General features: G+C 29.5%; 2 protein-coding genes across 2 annotated transcripts in view; one reads left to right on the plus strand and one right to left on the minus strand.

Moving 5' to 3' along the window:
• Positions 1 to 14,856, minus strand: part of LOC142330136 (anaphase-promoting complex subunit 1-like) — a 61,587-nt gene that overhangs the window by 40,984 nt on the left and 5,747 nt on the right. Inside the window, exons 2-3 of the mRNA XM_075375231.1 lie at positions 14,101 to 14,232; positions 13,874 to 13,983 (exon numbers count right to left, since the gene is read on the minus strand). The gene's annotated coding sequence lies outside the window, so the exon portion shown is untranslated. The remainder of the gene's footprint in view (positions 1 to 13,873; positions 13,984 to 14,100; positions 14,233 to 14,856) is intronic.
• LOC142330139 (uncharacterized) overlaps positions 14,439 to 14,856 on the plus strand; it is a 39,254-nt gene continuing 38,836 nt past the window's right edge. Inside the window, exon 1 of the transcript XR_012757698.1 lies at positions 14,439 to 14,672. The gene's annotated coding sequence lies outside the window, so the exon portion shown is untranslated. The remainder of the gene's footprint in view (positions 14,673 to 14,856) is intronic.

The raw sequence follows: 14,856 nt of genomic DNA on the forward strand, positions 1-14,856 counted from the left end.
ACAGAAATTTTGTTTTATGTATTCGATATACGTTGAATTTTGATGTTGCTTCTTGTAAAATTTACTCTTCAAATTTAGTAATTTTGATAACTTTGAATTTTGATGTTTATAATAATTTTAATTTTTAATTTTTGAAAAAGTTATAATTAAATTCTTCAAGATCAACGCACCCACTACGTATTTTAGTAGTGGGGCGTTGAATACTACGTAAATTGCGACACCAACAGCGAAGGAAGCGAAGTTGTATAATAAAATTAATAAGAGATATATAAGATAGTTCAACATAATTTAGTCGATTGTGACTTAAATTTTTTAAATTGTATCACTCTGTAAGATTTTAAAGGTTTCTTTAAGATAAGGGAAATAATATTAATAAAAATTTGGTACGATGTACCCAAAATAGCGGCAGGATAAAATTTAGTTTTTGAAAAATATTATATTGATAATTTAAGGAAAAACTGTCGCAAATAAATAATATTATAAAAATTTAATAAAGTTGACAATATCGAAAAAAATTTATTTAAAAGGATTTACGTATTAAATATAAAGTTTTCTTATTTACTTACATTTCATTTTAATAAATATTGGGAATGACCTCCTTCTGTTGTTTGACAGGATGTGTGGGATGATACTGCATTATTCAATGATTCCCTACGGATATTTTGTGTTGATTCTCGAATTTTATTTTATAAATTATCGACATCTTGGGTCGTATGATAAACAATACTTTTGTAAAACGTATTTTCCAAGTTATTAGAATTTCATGTTTTGATTACCATTTTCAGTTATCAATAAAATAATTAATAATAATAATAATAATGTTAGTAAAACTAATATGTGAATTATTAATACACAACGTCAATGGAGAAATAAAAATGTATCGAGAACTACAAACATTATATTTAATGTTTTATTTGTTTTTAATTAATTCGTAAATTTCTTAATAAATTCATGGACTATTACTACTATATTTAGCTCAATCACGAGTCAATTTTTCTTTTTAATAAAACAAAAAAAAAAAATTAGATCAACTCAAAAGTTAATAGTTGACAGATTATGAATTTATTTTTTTTTAATAGACATACGTTAAAATTAATAAAATACAGCCTATTTTTTAAATAAACAAATAAATGAAATTCTATTAATTATAATTAATTTTTTTGTACATTTATATTATAAAAAAAGCCGACAAAATAAAATATATTGCATGGCTTTCTCGAGTACGCGGTCATGTCATACAATACTAATTACACAGCTTTTGCATTCTGTATATTTTTTTGTTAGTTAAAAAAAAATCGTTACATAAAACTACTAATTAATGATGTTAAAGAACAGTTTAGATCTGGAGTAACAGTACAAGGTGAAAAGATGAAGATGCTACGATTTACTGATGATATAGTAATTCTAACCGAGAGTAAAAAGGATTTAGAAGAAACAATGAATGGCACGGATGAAGTCCTTCACAAGAACTAACACGTGAAAATAAACAATAACAAAACACAAGTAATGAAATGTAATAGAAATAATGTAGATGGACCGCTGAATATAAAAATAGAAAGAGAAAAGATTATGAAGTAGAAGAATTTTGTTATTGACGGAGTTATTGACAATTTTGTTATTGTTTTAAGATAGATGGAGCAGAAGTGACATAAAATGCTGAATAGCACAGGCAAAACGAGCTTTCAGTCAGAAATGTAATTTTCTTACATCAAAAATTAATTTAAACATCAGGAAATTATTTTTGAAAGTCTATGTTTGGTGTGTCGCTTTATATGGAAGTGAAACTTGGACGATCAGGGTACCTGAGAAGAAAAGATTAGAAGCTTTTGAAATGCTATAGAAGAATGTTAAAAATCAGATGGGTGAATAAAGAGACAAATGAAGAGATGTTGAGGCAAATTGATGAAAAAAGAAGCATTTGGAAAAATATAGTTTAATTTTAACTATAAACAGACTTATAGGCTACATATTAAGGCATCCTGGAATAGTCGCTTTAATATTGGAAGGACAGGTAGAAGGGAAAAATTGTGTAAGCAGGCAAAGTTTAGAATACATAAAAAAAAAATTGTTAGGGATGTAGAATATACGGGGGTATACCGAAATGAAATGACTGGTACTAGATTGGGAATCTTGGAGAGCTGCATCAAACCAGTCAATTGAATGAAGACAAAAAAAAATAAAATGAAAACAACTTATAATTTTGAAGATGAAATGCAATTTATTTGCAGTATGGTCAGTTCAGCATTAATAATAACCATTGTGTCAACAAGGATAACGAGTTTAACTAATAGACCAACCCGGTAGGTTAATGTTTGCATTTTCGTAAATCACTTACATGTAAGTGTTATTTACACAAAAAAATAACTACAGACAATATATTTATTTCATTATATGTTGAAAATAATTCTGTAGGCGATTAAAATAAAAAAAATAAAAATTAATTAGGGTACCTTAGTATTACAAAATAATATTTAATGTTAGGTTAACATTTTTTTAATCTCTTCATTATGAACGAATATGAAAGTTATTTTATTAAAGAAAGCTATTGAAGAATTTATATAAGTAAATAACGTTTTACAAATTTTAAATCCGTAAAAAAATAAAATAATTGACACGAACTCCATTTTATACCAACGAACAACAATATCGTACGGTTCTGTAAAATGTATTTTTAATAATATCATTAAATTCGACTATTTAAACGACAAATTCATTATTGTTCATATAAATAAATTCATATAGAAAAAAATTTACTCAATAGATTAAAAACTTTGGTTACAAAAATTTATCGAATTTTAAGGTTAGGTAAGTTAAAGAAAATTTTTTAAAAATTAATTAACCTAATTATATTTTCAATAGTATTTCTTACGCTAAACAAAGAAATGCAATATAGATATAACTTACTTTTAATATCTTCCCAATTTCAAACCCGATTTTAATCTTAAAAAAAGTATAGATCAATCTTCAAGAGGTCCCGGATTTGAATCCCGGTCAGATATAGCATTTATCATACGCTACAAATTTCCATGAGGGTTAATTGACGATAGTAGTTGATGCCCGTAATCTCACAAAAAAAAAAGAAGTTTAACTGTTTTATATATATATATATACACACACACACACACACACACACACACACACACACACACACACACGCACACACACGAGTACATCTTTAAATAGAAACTTTATAACTTTTTTCAAGTCACTTCTAAATATAAAGAAATAACAAAATCTGTGTGAAAAGCATTTTATCACTTGACAGCAACAGTGGGATAATAAAAGCAAAACAAAATTAATTTATAAATTAATTTGAACAATCAGTAATGTTAATCCTTTAACATTATCTATATAAATAAAAATGAATGTTTGTCTGTATGTCTGTTATGCCTTCCTAAACCGTTCATCCGATAGCGATGAAACTTTAGTGAGTTGTTGTGCGCACGCTCGCGAAGGTTTCTCATCATCACAAAAATTTGTTTCACTGCAATAGGTATCACACCAATGAAGGAAATACAATGATGAAAACTATACCGTATTAAAAAAAAAAAACACGCACACACACAAACTAAAAGAAATAATTCAAATACTTTTGTTATTTTATTTTAAATATATCAATTTTGATTTAATCAATTAAATATATTTTTAAATAAACACAAAATAAACATTAATTTAAAAATAAATGATTTATCTTTAACGACAGCAAACTATATACCAAGTTAATTCTAGTATTAATTTGTCTCTAGAGAGAAATAAAAAAGACACACGATGACTAATGTTACATCCCTCACCCCTCTCCTCTACATGAACATCGGTCACTTACAACACGTTTGGTTATACAGTTTTATTATATACTGTCACTTGTCCTTGAATCTATACATATAATAGCGTTTGTTTTGACTACTGTCTTTTTAATACAACGGTTTTTTTTTTTTTGTTTTTTTTTTTAACACAAGTGGCAGTGTAATTATAAAAAGAATTTTACAGTTTTATACGTATTTTCGTCAATACTTTTATACATATTCATAACTCTTGCACGAACAAATATAACAAAAAAAAATCTTCACAAAACACTAATATATATTTTATATATTGATATATTGATTCAAAATGTTTATTATGTCCGCCAAATGATTTATCTTATTAATAAACATAATTCATTATTTTCATAGAAAATATTACTCTTAATTATTAATATTAGTATGGAAGATATTTTACATAAATCACAGTAATTAGAAGAAATAGAAATGATATGTTTTTTTTTTTTTGTCTTCAGTCATTTGACTGGTTTGATGCAGCTCTCCAAGATTCCCCCCTATCTAGTGCTAGTCGTTTCATTTCAGTATACCCTCTACATCCTACATCCCTAACAATTTGTTTTACATATTCCAAACGTGGCCTGCCTACACAATTTTTCCCTTCTACCTGTCCTTCCAATATTAAAGCGACTATTCCAGGATGCCTTAGTATGTGGCCTATAAGTCTGTCTCTTCTTTTAACTATATTTTTCCAAATGCTTCTTTCTTCATCTATTTGCCGCAATACCTCTTCATTTGTCACTTTATTCACCCATCTGATTTTTAACATTCTCCTATAGCACCGCATTTCAAAAGCTTCTAATCTTTTCTTCTCAGATACTCCGATCGTCCAAGTTTCACTTCCATATAAAGCGACGCTCCAAACATAACAACCTATATTATCGGTGTTACAATTACGTCGCTAAACGAAATATTAGAGCTGTATCACACTTTGTGAGATAAAAATTTGATTTTTTATTTATTTAATACCGGTATGCAAATCCGTACAGGTTACATCCGTACCGTAAACGAATTTACGAGTTTATCTGTACATCTGGTTCGATTAGAAATAAAGAGTAACGGGCCGGAAAAAAAAAATAGGATGATTTTCTGCAAAATCGTGATCGATATGTAAGTCGTACGCAAAGGTTAGTTACACATAATTTGCGCTCTCCTATGTTTTCAGTATGTTCTTGTTCACGACTTATTTTCATTAAAGTTAATACGGCAAATTTAAACTCGATAAAATTTTTGTAGTTAACATTTTGATAATTTTTACGGGCGATTTTATCCCCGTCGGGCCGGGGATTACAAGCGCACGGTGGATCTTAGTAAAAGATACTAGGATCAAAACGTACACAGAATATAACTACAGATACGGTAACGAACGGTTTACGATATTTCTGATCAACAATTTCGACAAATGTCGAAATTTTGACTCCATTCAAAAGGGATTTTATTTTACGGTTTACCTGCTCAGAATGTCGTTTAAAAACTTAAAGAAACTAGTTTCATTTTTTATTTCAAACGAGATTTCCTTCTCTCTTTAGTCGAATAAAAAAAAAAGTAAATACGATATGAAAATTTGAAACGACTTATTTTTTAAATATGGATCGGAGTGGTGGTCTTTTCACACTAACGATAAGGAAAGCCGAGCGATTAAGGTAGTATAATTGTAAAGTTATAAAATATGTTTATTTTTAGCGCGCAAATGAAGTAATATGTTAAATGTAAAGTCGGCTTCATTGAAAAAACTATTTAAATTTAGTTTCCCGAAAGTGTCTTTCTATCGTATCGCAACCAAGTTTTTTTCCTAAGATCACGAATTCCGTTAACTGAAATACGACAACCGACCAGATAATTTTTTCTATCGATGAATTCAAAACGGGACGTTACATTAATTCTGTGTTCTTAACCGACATCCTGACGACGGTTTAAGATACGGATTCCCTCTTCCTAATCGCTCCACGTTCGTTGGCACCGGCTTTTGTCCGACCGAGATTCTCTTCGTCTCTTTTTGTTCTTCAATTCAAGATGCGGAGACGTTCTGATGTTCGTCGCGGAGATGTCATTTCACCTTTCCGGTAATAGATTACCATATATATATATATATATGCATAAATATTCATAATTTTTGTCGATAACTCTAGTCACAGCTACTCATACGTAGAAATAATATATCGACACAAACACATATTTTAATATTATTTTTAACCGATCGAAATAAAAAGCTAAATTTAAATCGCGAGCAGAACCTTAATTTTATTAAATAATTGAATCGATTTAATTATATTATTAACTAGACCGTTATGTAACAAACAATTTTTTTTAAATTATATTTTTGGTTTTACGATAAAATATTATAACTCCATTTTATTCCGATGAACGGCATCGTAAAATTCTATAAAACGTAGTTTTGATAGCATCATTAATTTGGACTATTTAAACAACAAATTCATTTCTGTTCGTATAAATATTCGGTCGATAAATTAAAACTTTAGTTACAAAAATTTATCGAATTAAAATTTTTAAGGTTAGGTAAGTTAAAGGAAAAATTTCTAAAAATTAATTTACATAATTATTTTTTGAGTACTTACGCTAAACAAAGAATCGCAATATAGATATACCGTACTTTTATTACTTTCCAATTTCAAGGCCGATTGTAATTTTAAAAATGTACAGATCAATCTTCAGGAGGTCCCGGGTTTGAATCCCGGTCAGGTATGGCATTTTTCATACGCTAAAAATTTCGGTCGGGGCTAAATGACGGAAGTAGTCGATGCCCGTAATCTCACAAAAAAAAACCAAAGGTTAAACTGTTTTGCACACACACACATCATTAAAAAGAAACATTAAGTAAAGAAATAAGAAAATGTGTGGGAAGATAATTTTTTACTTGTCAGCAAGACTGTTTGATAATAAAAGGAAAACAAAACCGACATAAATCGATCTGTAATGTTTATAAATTACACGATATAAAAATTAATCCATACTAACCAAAATAATATTTTGACATATTAGACGCTAACTCAAAGTTTTTCGAAGAGAAATTGTAAACAATTTACAGCCGTCTATGTAAAAGGTTCTTATTTTGCTTATATAAAAAATAAACTCGTCATTCGCTTGTTTTTATTTTCAACCGACTTCTCACGTACGTTAAATATATCTATAAATCAGTTAAACGGAAGATGTAATCGCTCGATCGTTTCGTTTTGCATTTGTAACCGATTCCCTTATACATTATTTTTTTTAACCGAACCGTGTACGCTATTCTGCCGGGATACTGGCGATGTTCATTAATCGCATTCTTTATTTTACACCCGTTGTCTGCAACTACTGTCACTATTTCATCGGTGATATTCCGTTCTTCGAAAATCGTTTTTAAGATATAGCCGATTGCCACTCCCGTTTGAGCGACTGACATTTCGCGAGTCGCCGGTACAATTGAATGAAGTTTGTTACCGCGTGTAAAATGTAACAAACGATTTATTGCCATCGGTCCACCAAATATCGGTTGTTACTGAAACAGGTTTTATTGAATTTAGATATTTTTAACTTTTTCCGACGTTCAAGAATAAATTTGCGGTAGCATTGTACACGACAAAACTTTCCTACTACTTGACGTATAAAATTTTACTACAAACACTTTTGTTGTCTTCATTTATAGCAAACTATGTTTAAACGATCGATGATTTCCCTTCATAATTCTACTTCATAAATAAAAGTTAAAAAATAAACTTTCTTAACGGCTAAATTATAAACGAAAAGTAATCAAACTATGAAACCAAAGTTTAACGGAATAATCTCTAAACGAGTAAATTCTAATAAGTAATAATTCCAACGATAGTAAAATAAATGAAAAATTCTGTAAACCGAATTAATAAAACTAGAGTAACAAAATTGAAAAACGCTACTATTTAACGCTAACTGAAACGGTGACAAATAACACCGTAAGAATTGACGCGATATATATAAACAAAAAAAAAACTAAGTTGCCAAAATATTAGCGACTGATTGACAACGCGATAATAATTCAAATAAAACCACAGCATCTGCAGAAATTAATTTTTAGGGAGCGATTAATAGCGGCGCCAGTAACCTGTAGACAGTCAAAACTTGTTAAATGAAAATTACTCAACCGATGTATTACATCTTATTCGATGTTTGTACTCGTGGAAAAAATAAGTAACGTTCACATTTCAAATGAATCATTCGATTATTTATATCGTTCCATAACTAATATCTCTATTATAAAAATCAATCGATTTAGCCCATCCCTAGAGACGAGGGTAGTAAAATAAACAATTAATATTGGAGTTCGTAGGTATTAAAAGTGACAGGCTAATAATTGTAGTTCGAACCCGGTCGCTTCTGTTTTAAATCTGTCATCCTGTTCATATGAATGTAATTTCGCTCTCTAATAGATAATTTTCGGTACGTTTCTGAAATAAAATAAACTGTAAAACAATCGCATACAGAATTACTAAAGAAGAAGTAAAATATGCGAGGTATATGACTTAACTGAATTTCGTTGTAATAAAACAGGTTTGGCTAATTACCTTTGAATTATTAAAATAAAATCTATTAGGAATTCAGTAAAAATAACGTTTGATAAATTTAGTACGCTTCATTATAAGAAAATAATAAAATAGAAAAATTCCAGTACAGTACGTAACTTGACTTATTTTTCTACACCTAGCGGCAGCCTATTTGGAAACATCTCGGATTTAAAATGCATTACGATTTTGATTCGACGAAGTAGATGCGTACATTACAGACGCGAAAGAAACAGAGCACCGTGTGAAAATTCAGATAGCCGTACTCAACGATCGGCGAAATCGTTAAAAGATAGTATAAAAACCTTTATTGTACAGTTAAGTTTCTCAGTTAACAGAATAATCTACGAATTACACGAAAAAGGCGACGTAATTTTTTCCACATAAAAGTAATAACTGAAATCGGTCGACCGAGTTTAAAAATTAGTCGGATCTAAAGTTATTTAATAATAAACTCCATTGCCCGGTCAAAGTAGGCCGGAATATATATATTTTTTAATTCGCCATCGCTTGGGAAGCGAAATAACGGTAAGTACGGGTTAAATCAAGTAAATCAAATAACTGTAAGAAAATCCGTAACAATGAGGATTTGGAATTTAGCGTTTGAAATAGCGATGCTTTTTTATTACATTTCATTCGACGTACAAGTGTAAAAATTACCTGCGGCAGAAAAGTTTTACAGAAAAAACTTTCTGATGCTAATCTAACGTGTCACCTACTAAACGGAGAATATTAGAGAAAAATCCTTCATTATATAAAAAATATATAAATATATATATATATATACACTTACACACACACACACACGCAGCCAACACTGCTCCATATTGTTGGTAAGTACATCATATCCCGCCAAAATTTTAATGCACATAATCAGAACATTTTATAAAACATTACGTATCACGCTAAGATAAAAATAAGAAGTAACAAACTTAATACAAAATAATTCCAAATAGTAATTAAATAATAAACTATACGAAATACTGAGTACTTTAACCCACAGATTACTTTAAATAATCGCACGTGAATACTACTATATAAAATATATTTATAAAAATATATAATATATATATATATATATAAATTTTACTTTAAATAATCCCACGTGAATACTACTACATACATATTTATAAAAATATATAAAATTTATATATATTCTATATATACATATATATATATATATATATATATATATATATATATATATATATATATATAGAGAGAGAGAGAGAGAGAGAGAGAGAGTGAGAGAGCCTATGACAGTGGTTCCCAAAATTTTCCGAGCCGCGGCGTCCTTTATGAATTAAAAGTTTTTCCATGGCGCTTTACCCTAAGTATGACTACTCGTATGTAAAAGAAAAATAAAAAAAACTCGTGTATCTTCATTATTTAATTTTTTTGTTTTTTCATTAACTAATAAATGTCTTCGTTCAATTAATTATGAAACTTTAAAAATATTTCGCGGCGCCGCTGTGGCCGCGGCGCACAGTTTGGGAATCATTGGCCTATGACGCTCCCGGTAAAGAAAGGATTCCAACGTGGAGCCGTACATCTAAATAGGTTCGGCCGTTGAGCTGCAAAGATGGAACACACATACGCACAAACATACACCCTAAATACATTACATTCTTTTTTTTGCAGTCGTGTAACAATGGAGAACGTGATAAAACTGAAATTTAAAAAGTATAGCGCGTAAATTACAGTTTGTTAAATATAAAATATAATTTTAAAAAAATTAGGGTTCAAATACAGAGATAGAAGAACAATTGCTAACATGTACAGGAACCAAACAGCAACAGTAACAATTGAAGAACATAAGAATCGAGCCGTAATAGGAAAGGGAGTACGACTAGGATGTTCCCTATCTCCGTTACTTTTTAATCTTTACATGGAACTAGCGGTTAATGATGTTAAAGAACAATTTAGATTCGGAGTAACACTACAAGGTGAAAAGATAAAGATGCTACGATTTGCTGATGATATAGTAATTCTAGCCGAGAGTAAAAAGGATTTAGAAGAAACAATGAACGGCATAGATGAAGTCCTACGCAAGAACTATCGCATGAAAATAAACAAGAAGAAAACAAAAGTAATGAAATGTAGTAGAAATAACAAAGATGGACCACTGAATGTGAAAATAGGAGGAGAAAAGATTATGGAGGTAGAAGAATTTTGTTATTTGGGAAGTAGAATTACTAAAGATGGACGAGGCAGGAGCGATATAAAATGCCGAATAGCACAAGCTAAACGAGCCTTCAGTAAGAAATATAATTTGTTTACATCAAAAATTAATTTAAATGTCAGGAAAAGATTTTTGTTTACGTGTAGTATTACTTTCTTGACATATATTTATTTCTCTCAAAGTAGGTACTTTAAATTCTTCTTGAAAGTATGGTCGGTGCAGACGGTAGACGGAATTACGTCATCGGGATTGTTTTGTAAACATGTAGATATGTTTACGTATAATTTAAAATTCATATAGTCGCATAATAGCAAGAAATTCGTTTATCAAGTTATTATTATCATCGTGAATATTCAAATTCGTATTAAAAATACGTAATCATCCGTCTTTATATTTTATAAATAAGAATCTAAGCCGATCAGGGAGAAAATGTATGTTATGGGAAGGCGATCGATTAACGGCAATCGGTTTAAGGTTGTTCTTGTTATCGATTCTAAAATTAATATCAACTGAATTCGCACTTTGTGTAACTCTTTCGTTATCTCGCGAAAATATTTTTATCTACAAATATAAAATAAAAAATTATAATAATATAAATAAAATTTATAAAAATTAATTATAATATAATAATAAACATTCTTATCTACAAATAATATCACGGCACAGATGAAGTCCTACGCAAGTACTACGGCATGAAAATAAACAAAACAAAACGAAAGTAATGAAATGTAGTAGAAATAATGAAGATAGACCGCTGAATGTGAAAATACGAAGAGAAAAGATTATCGAGGTAGAAGAATTTTGTTATTTGGGAAGTAGAATTACTAAAGATGGACGAAGCAGGAGCGATATAAAATGCCGAATAGCGGAGGCGAAACGAGCTTTCAGTCAGAAATATAATTTGCTTACATCAAAAATTAATTTAAACGTCAGGAAAAGATTTTTGAAAGTATACGTTTGGAACGTAGCTTTAAAAAAAATATATTTAAAGAAAAATATAGTTAAAAGAAGAGACGGACTTCTAGGCCACATATTAAGGCATCCTGGAATAATCGCTTTAATATTGGAGGGACAGGTAGAAGGAAAAAACTGTGCAGGCAGGCAACGTTTGGAATATGTAAAACAAATTGTTACGGACGTAGGCTGTAGTGGGTATACTGAAATGAAACGACTAGCACAGGGAATCTTGGAGAGCTGCATCAAACCAGTCAAAAAAAAAAAAACATACCGTCACTGTTGCTGAATTTATTATTCTGAATCAATACGTTATAACCTAATCTGAAATTAAACTCGATGTCATCACCGATCCAAGTTCGGTCGATATAATAATTTGAAACTTAACGTTACTATTACTTAAGTAAAATACAAATCCATCAAAAATTATTATGGAATAAACTGGAAACAGTGTTCACAATTTCCAAAATAGCGGATCGCATTTGTTTTCCGATTTAATAAATCAAAAGGATATCTCGATGCTGTGTGACACGACTAAGTGTCGTCGGTACGAGGAAATCGTACGAATCAATAAATTAATACATACATTTACGTAATAAATATTTTCTAAATAAATAAAATCAAAATATTTCGTATATTCTACTTACATTATTAAAGTCGTGTTTTGCCTGATATCCATTTATAAAATTTTATTTGTTACTTATTAAAACATTTTATCACTTTTGTGATAAAATGTTTCACCGCAGTATATCGCATTAATGAAGGAAATACGCTAATGAAAATTAAAAATATTAAAAAAAAACTTGCAATCCAAAAGCAGCATAACTCAAATTCTTTTTTTACTTTATTTTAAATACATAAACTTTAATTTAATCCTATATACAACTTAATTCGTTCTCTCTCTTTAGAGTATTACGGGCTGATGAAAAAAAAAACTTTTACGATGACTAATATTTTACAAGCCTCACCCTCTAATCGACAAGAACAGCGGTCACGTACAAACCATTTGTATAGTTTTTTTCTATAGTATTACTTGTCCTTGAAAGCATTACATATAATAGCGTCTGTCTTTTTGTTTTAACTACTTTTAACTGAATTCTTTTTTTTTTAGCACAAGCGGCAGTGTAATTATAAAAAGAGTTTTAGGCTATATGTTAAAGTTACTATATATGTTAAATAGTGTTACTATATATAATATATTATATATATTGTTACTATATATATTGTTATTATATATAGTGTTACTATATATAATAGTGTTACTATATATGTTAAAGTTTTATGGTTGTTCATCAATTCCTTTATAGATATACATAACTCTTGTACGAACAATAACAAAAAATATTTCAATAAATAAAACTTTTTTTCAGGCTTAATAGGGAATATAGAATGAGAAATTAAATAGTTTCCTGTCTTCACCAAAACACGAATATATATTTTATATATTGATATACCGATTCAAAATGTTTATAATGATCGCCAAATGGTTATCTAATTAATAAACATCATTACTTTCATAGTAAATATCACTCTTAATTAATATATTACACAATATATATTAAATATATTACACAAACAGAAGTTTAGAAACCATACGAAAATTAATACTCGTAAATAATGGGATTCTAATAAAACCTGATCGGTCGCTGTCTGATTCGACGTAAGAGAACGGGGGAAACTATGTACAGGACTAGATTTAAAATTCTCGGCCAGCAATCCATATATAAACGGTATATATCAATGATTGCAATAAAGTAAACAGGGGAATAGGCAGAATCGGACGAATAGATGAGGAAGCGGCGTGACATTCAACCTCCGACTGATTTCCAAAGCGTTATTATCGTAATTATAAAACGCTCACCTCACCTCGGAACAAAACTACGTAATTACTCGTAGTAATTTTGGCGGTTTTTTTAACAATGACATAATGTTATGTAGAGACAGAGTCTGCTGTTCTCCGACGACGTATTACTCCGTAGTAACCTCCAGAAAAAATCAACTCGCGCAGTGAAAACAAAACAATATAACTTTTAGAATGTTTATCGATCGGTGTTGAACTTTACGTACGTCTGAAACGCGCAAAAGAATTCTAAAATATGTTTTATTAACCGTCTAACAACTAATTTTATTTTTGTTTGTTCAGAGGAACGGCGATCAAGAATCCGGCCATTTATCGAGCAATAACTATTTCGATCAGAATTATTTTTAAAATAAAAAAATACGTTCTTTTAGATAAACAGAATGAGAAAATGACTTCGGTAAATAAATATTAGTTACCTACTGTATTTTTTTTTATATATAGTTCCATTCTTTTCGTAATATCTGTTATTACGGAAAGAATGAAACTATTTTTTAAATTCTTTTAAAATAATAGCTATACTTACTGTTTAGGAAAGGTAGAATCTCAGTTACCAACTAATGACTTAAGAGGTCCGGTTGCTGTTGCGATCATAATAATGAAAAGGATTTTCTTACTCGGCTTATAAAGATAACCCTAAAAAAGTAAATAAAATTTACGCGTCGTAATGTTTCAAACAAATACATAAAATTAAACGAAATAATAATAATAATATTTTAATTATTTATATAATTTAAAAATATATATATTTACCCGTCGATTTCCGTGGTGGAGTGGTAGCGTCTCGGTTTTTTATCCGGAGGTCCCGAGTTCGAAATCCCGTCAGGCATGGCATTTTTTATACGCTACTAAATTCCATTTCCATATTCCCATACATAAGCTTCTCTATAAAACGTCGTAGTAAATTAATTCATGAAATAAAAAAATAAGTAATTAAAAAAAAAATAAAGATAAATTTAACTGTAATAGTAATCCATAAATTTAAAAAAATCCGTTTTATAATATGTTACTTTATAAAATGGTAGTCTGTAAAAATATCTCTCCGACGCAGTTCATGAATCCTGATGTAACAACAGATGTCGTATGTAGCCAGCTTCGGGCTTGAACGAATGTACGCGGAAATTAACGAACGTCAGATTGAAGGACAACCTTTCTAGACGCTTGTTGGTGCGTTAAAACATGTACATTTTTATTAAATCTTGCGTTCGTTTGAAACATCATAAATTGGTTTTATTATATTTATTATAATGTGAAATATTATTCAGGAATATGTTTAACAGTGGTATTACTATTAATTTGTAATTAAAACTAAACTTGTATGTAAGGTAAGTACAAAATTAATCGGGTTTTGATAAAAGTTCAATGCAGCAAATTACCTAGTTTATATATCTGTGTGTCTGTCTGTCTGTGTGTGTGTGTGTGTGTGTGTGTGTGTGTGTGTGTGTGTGTGTGGTGTGTCTGTGTGTGTGTGTTTTATATATAAATAACCTTTATTTATCCACATGTTGA

This window comes from Lycorma delicatula, chromosome 9 (assembly GCF_047948215.1).
Source record: "Lycorma delicatula isolate Av1 chromosome 9, ASM4794821v1, whole genome shotgun sequence".
Classification (NCBI taxonomy): Eukaryota; Metazoa; Arthropoda; class Insecta; order Hemiptera; family Fulgoridae; genus Lycorma; species Lycorma delicatula.